The sequence below is a fragment of the Sander vitreus genome, chromosome 14 (genome assembly GCF_031162955.1).
Source record: "Sander vitreus isolate 19-12246 chromosome 14, sanVit1, whole genome shotgun sequence".
Taxonomy (NCBI): Eukaryota; Metazoa; Chordata; class Actinopteri; order Perciformes; family Percidae; genus Sander; species Sander vitreus.
The window spans coordinates 2,136,632-2,142,680 of record NC_135868.1 but is presented as its reverse complement, the minus strand read 5'-3'; positions in this window follow the sequence as shown (position 1 = coordinate 2,142,680).

Genomic DNA, 6,049 nt, shown 5'->3' with positions numbered 1-6,049 from the left:
CTCTCTATCAACTTCTCTTATGGCCTCTGTCCAGGGACTACAGATGAAGATTAGCTTTTAGCTACATTTGGTACGATATATGTGTTGTGCATTGTCCCTGCTTGATAAAAAATTAAAAAGGATAACATACTGTATGTTTGTTAACCACTTTGGCATCCTGTCCCCGTTTACTACAGAAGTTAGGGGTGGGGCAATGGGATGTTTAGAGCAGGTGTCTTCAACTTTTTAAACCAAGGACCCCTTAACTGAAAGAGAGATGACCCCCCCCTACTACATTTATTGTATAAAATGGATTTGCATATTAAACTGGGCCTGCAATAACTTATAGGGCGGCCTAAAGCCTTTACACATACATGTTTTGCATAGAATACTAATACTAGTAAATTATTTTATAAATCATATTTTAATGTTAAATATACACATTAGGATCTTTGAATGGATATCTCAGTGACTACCTTACCTATAGGCCAGTAAGCCTGATATCAGTGGGGATTTATATTTGATATTTAATATGTTGGATTCATGTTAAGACATTTAAACTTTTGAAAGTACTTTAAAAATGAACAGTCATTTAGAGCCCCCGTGTTGAAGTTGGTTTACAGTAAGATAGCAGGTCAGCACTCCAGTCCACATTACAGTTGCATACATCAGCGGTTGCCAACCTTTTTTATCCGAGGTTCCCCCCCCCACAGCCCTGTTAGATGAACTCACGTACCCCTTCATCAACTCCCAACGTGTGTTCAATATTTAGGCTGGTTTGGTCAGCAATGGTACTACTGTAGTTTCAACCTTTTGGTCAGTACTTTTAGCTAAGCATTTCAGCCGCTTATGCAATAGTTTCAGCTATTTCTACCATTTAATCCCTGAATTGAGCTTTTTCAACTGTTTAATCATTCCTTTTAGCTAACTTTTTCTACCGTTAAGTCATTTGAGCTATTTCTAAAATGTACTCATTACCTTTAGCTACCTGTTAGAACTTGTTAAGGTTTCACTCTTACATAACTGCAACATGAGGTGTTCAGGTGTTACAGCTGATATTTTTTAATTGAAATGTTTTCAAATTAGTTGAGCTTCTCCAAATTTTTTCCATGTAACCCCTGGCAACACATTCTCACTCCCATCTCGTGAAATACGGACGCCTGGTCAGGTGCCTTTGTCGTCGTTATTGATGCTTAAAGTCTCCTTTAGCGTCATATAACGCGCTTTATCTAAACGCGCTTGGTCAGACTATTGGCGTCCCTTTTGACGCAGTTATGTTGAGGAAAAGGTCGGTGACACGCAGGAAGAACGGGACGGTTGGGTTTAGGAAAAGAAGAACGGGACGGTTGGGTTTAGGAAACGTGGCACGCAGGACTGCTATAGGCGAACTAGGCGATTGCCTAGGGCGTCAAGTGTGTTGGGGGCGCCGTGTCGCCCTTAGGTCAACTTCTCATTACTAATAGAATTAGAATGACAAGCGAAATAAAACATGTTTAACATGATCATCCTAGGGCGCCCCCTCAGCCTCACGTTTACTTGTCAACCTGATTCTTAGATTGAATTGATGATTATTGTTGATAGTTTGAAGTTCCCGTAACGTGCTGTTTGCAGTCTATGGGTCAGACTTTAACACACGGAGCTCTGAAGCAGACCTGCGCGTCGCTTAGTGTCCACTCTCTCTGTAACAATAGAGACGAGCAGCAGCACAGACCACGGAGCTGCTGCCTTCCGTGGTCTGTGCAGCTTCAGGTTTATAATGGACGCGCTCCGCTGTGGACACGCTGCGGCAGATGTGTCCCCTTTGTGCTCCGTGTATTTCTGCAGTAGTTTCGGGTTTCCACCTCCGATGTAGAGCAGCGTTCAGCCACTTCCCTAAACGTCGTCTCATTCAGAGACTAGAGTCTCAAACGGGGCTCTGAGTCTGTCAGACGGTCTGAGATACTGTATCAGCAGAGATATCACGTAATGCACAGCAGACTAGGGTGCCGGTACATTATTTTCTGAAAAATAGTGACTTTATTCTTGTAATAGCCTATTATCACTTTATTTTTCTCAAAATATCACGACTCCTCCAAATCTCAGAGAGCACAGATGAGATATATTTTGAATGTGCACAAAGTTTTGAACATGAGCAGAAATATTGCTCAAACATCTGAAATATAACATTCCAGGGGTTTATTAATCCATTAAAATGAATTATTGTATCATTGAGCTGAATAATTGTCATATGCACATTTAAGGAGGTTACTTCCTCAACCAAAGATGCAAAAGAGGGAAGAGTAACTGATGCTAGGCTACATGTGTGCTGACTCAGATAGAATTAGAAAAGTGGATCTACAGGAGAATAAATAGATGAAAGCAATACAGAATACCTGAGAGCCTTACTGCTAAATATTCCCTTATGTTTTTATATTTGGAATGTAATCTGTTTGCCTTTACATAAAGATATTTCCAGCATAAATTGATTCAGAAAAAGGTAGAAATAGGTGCATAAAAATTCCCCTGAATGCAGGAAATTAAGTGTTTAATGCTCAAAATTGTCAGGGGGTGGACCCCCCCATCATAAGTCACCATGCACACAAACCTGGAAACAAAACCCTGTCCTTTGGGTTGCCAGACCAGTTATGATTAGACTAAATGTTGGTGCCATCTAACTTACATGCAAGCTAGAAACTAAAATGAACATACATTGCTACTCTATCGCTGACACAGCGCTGTGGAGATCTGGCAGTGCGATACTAAGGTGGGGGCGCAAACTCAATCTCGCCAAGGACAAGTCCTGTGTTTGACCCATCCACCCCCCCAACCAACCTCCCTACGTGGAATTTTTGTTTTTTTCATACTACTCGCTACCGTAGCTGCTCTTAGTGTTACGTCCTCTCTAAACCCCGTGGAGCTGCTGCTCTCCCCGCTACGTTCTACAAACACGCTGAAGGGCGCTTTTTTCTGTCGCTTCAGACGCTGACAGCCACTGTCCAAACGTCCGTATTTTACGAGTTTGGAGTGAGCAACAGCAGAAGTTACCCTCTGGGGTACAAGCACCCCCCGGTTGGGAATCACCGGTAAACATCATCTGAATGCTGTCAATGATAAAAGAAACTAAACTTCAAACCACAGAGATTCATCGAAGCTACAGAAGTACTGAGAATTCACAGAGACTTTTAAAAAATGCCTTTCTCTTGCAGTGAAAAAAAACTTCCTGGACTTGCTGTGTTAATTCACCATGTTCTCAGAACCAAAAAATGTCCTCTACGTCCTGTAGATGCTATATTTATACATCGTCCTGAGGTCTCTCTACGTCCTGTAGATGCTATATTTATACATCGTCCTGAGGTCTCCTCTACGTCCTGTAGATGCTATATTTATACATCGTCCTGATGTCTCTCTACGTCCTGTAGATGCTATATTTATACATCGTCCTGATGTCTCTCTACGTCCTGTAGATGCTATATTTATACATCGTCCTGATGTCTCTCTACGTCCTGTAGATGCTATATTTATACATCGTCCTGAGGTCTCTACGCCCTGTAGATGCTATATTTATACATCGCCCTGAGGTCTCTCTACGCCCTGTAGATGCTATATTTATACATCGCCCTGAGGTCTCCTCTACGTCCTGTAGATGCTATATTTATACATCGTCCTGAGGTCTCCTCTACGTCCTGTAGATGCTATATTTATACATCGTCCTGAGGTCTCCTCTACGTCCTGTAGATGCTATATTTATACATCGTCCTGAGGTCTCCTCTACGTCCTGTAGATGCTATATTTATACATCGTCCTGAGGTCTCCTCTACGTCCTGTAGATGCTATATTTATACATCGTCCTGAGGTCTCTCTACGTCCTGTAGATGCTATATTTATACATCGTCCTGATGTCTCTCTACGTCCTGTAGATGCTATATTTATACATCGTCCTGAGGTCTCCTCTACGTCCTGTAGATGCTATATTTATACATCGTCCTGAGCCCTGTAGCTCTCTACGTCCTCTATCGTCTACTCCTGTAGATGCTATATTTATACATCGCCCTGATGTCTCTCTACGCCCTGTAGATGCTATATTTATACATCGTCCTGAGGTCTCCTCTACGCCCTGTAGATGCTATATTTATACATCGTCCCTGAGGTCTCTACGCCCTGTAGATGCTATATTTATACATCGCCCTGAGGTCTCCTCTACGCCCTGTAGATGCTATATTTATACATCGTCCCTGAGGTCTCTCACGCCCTGTAGATGCTATATTTATACATCGTCCTGAGGTCTCTCTACGTCCTGTAGATGCTATATTTATACATCGTCCTGAGGTCTCTCTACGTCCTGTAGATGCTATATTTATACATCGTCCTGAGGTCTCTCTACGTCCTGTAGATGCTATATTTATACATCGTCCTGAGGTCTCTCTACGTCCTGTAGATGCTGTGTAACTTTCTAAAAGCTTTAAACAGCAAGTTATTCATCAACCCATAAAATATGGCCTAACTTTCTCTCTAAAAGGACTAACATTGGGCGCCTGGGTAGCTCACCTGGTAGAGCAGGCGCCCAATTGCAGAGGCTCAGTCCTCGACGCAGCAGCTCAGGGTTCAAGTCCGACCTGAGGCCATTTGCTGCATGTCTTCCCCCGCGCTCTCTCCCCCCCTTCCTGTCTACAGCTAAAATACCCCAAATTATCTTTTAAAAGGACTAACATCAAGGTTTTTAACTTCAAAGTATTTACTGTTGATACCAAAGGTGCCATTTTATGCTGCCCTCTTTCTCTTTACGTCCTACTCCCATTTCCAATTAAGATTTTGTGAACTTACCACAGACGATTTGGCAAAGCAATGACTAGGAATATGGCAGCTTTGGTCATATGTTGGTCATCTTGGCAATTGAGAGTTCTGAAAAATACAAACATATTAAAATTTAGAATAAGCAATCAATCAATCGACCTTTATTTATATTGTACTTTACAGCAACCAGCAGGTATCCAAAGTGCTTCACATCAGGAACCAAGAATAAAACAACATATCATACAATGAAAAAAATGAAACATAGAAAATAATAAAATCAGAAAAGGTTACATAGAAACAGGAGGAGAGGGAATCTCGGGGCAGATCACCTAGACCTTGGGACTTCTAAAACCAGCTGATTTGAAGACCGCAATGACCGGTTTGGCTCACGCAGGGTTAAAATCTTGGACAAATACTCCAGGGCCAGGCTATTTAAGGCCTTGAAAACAAACAATAAAATCTTTAAATCGATTCTAAAATGCACAGGGAGCCGATGGAGGGTGTAGAGAGCGGGAGTGATGTGTGCACGTCTAGATGCATTTGTTAAAAAGCGTTTTGCTCAAGTTGAAGTCGTGAGATGGAGGTCTGATTCAGACCAACATAAAGAGCATTACAGTAATCCAACCGTGAACTAATGAAAGCAGGAATCACCTTTTCTAGATCGTGCCTGTTGAGGAAGGGCTTAACTTTAGCCAGGAGACGAAGCTGGAAAAAGCTCATTCTAACAACAGAATAAGATAAGGTCCTTAACGAGTCCCACAGTGGGGACATTTTCAGTGATACTGCACCAAAGGGAAAGTGCAATGACACAAGCATCAGTAAAAATGCAAGAATAAAGCAGTTAAAACAGTTACAGTGGCACTCATACGTTCATGAACCCATGCTTAAGTTGACTAAAAAGAGGAATACAAAAAAGAGGAATACAAAAATCATCTTTTAGAAATTGATCTTAATGCCTTAATTAAAAAAATGAGGAACAATCCAACCTTTAAGGGCACCAATTTTCTTTGTGAATGAATAATGTATCAGAAATAAATAAATGTTCTTCCTTAAAATACAGGAGGTATAAGTCAGTACACCCCTATGTTAGATTCCCATAGAGGCAGGCAGGCTTTTATTTTGAAAGGCCAGTTATTTCATGGATCCAGGATACTATGATCCTGATAAAGGTCCCTTGGTCCCCCCATCATCACATACCCTTCACCATACCCCCCCATCATCACATACCCTTCACCATACCCCCCCATCATCACATACCCTTCACCATACCCCCCATCATCACATACCCCTTCACCATACC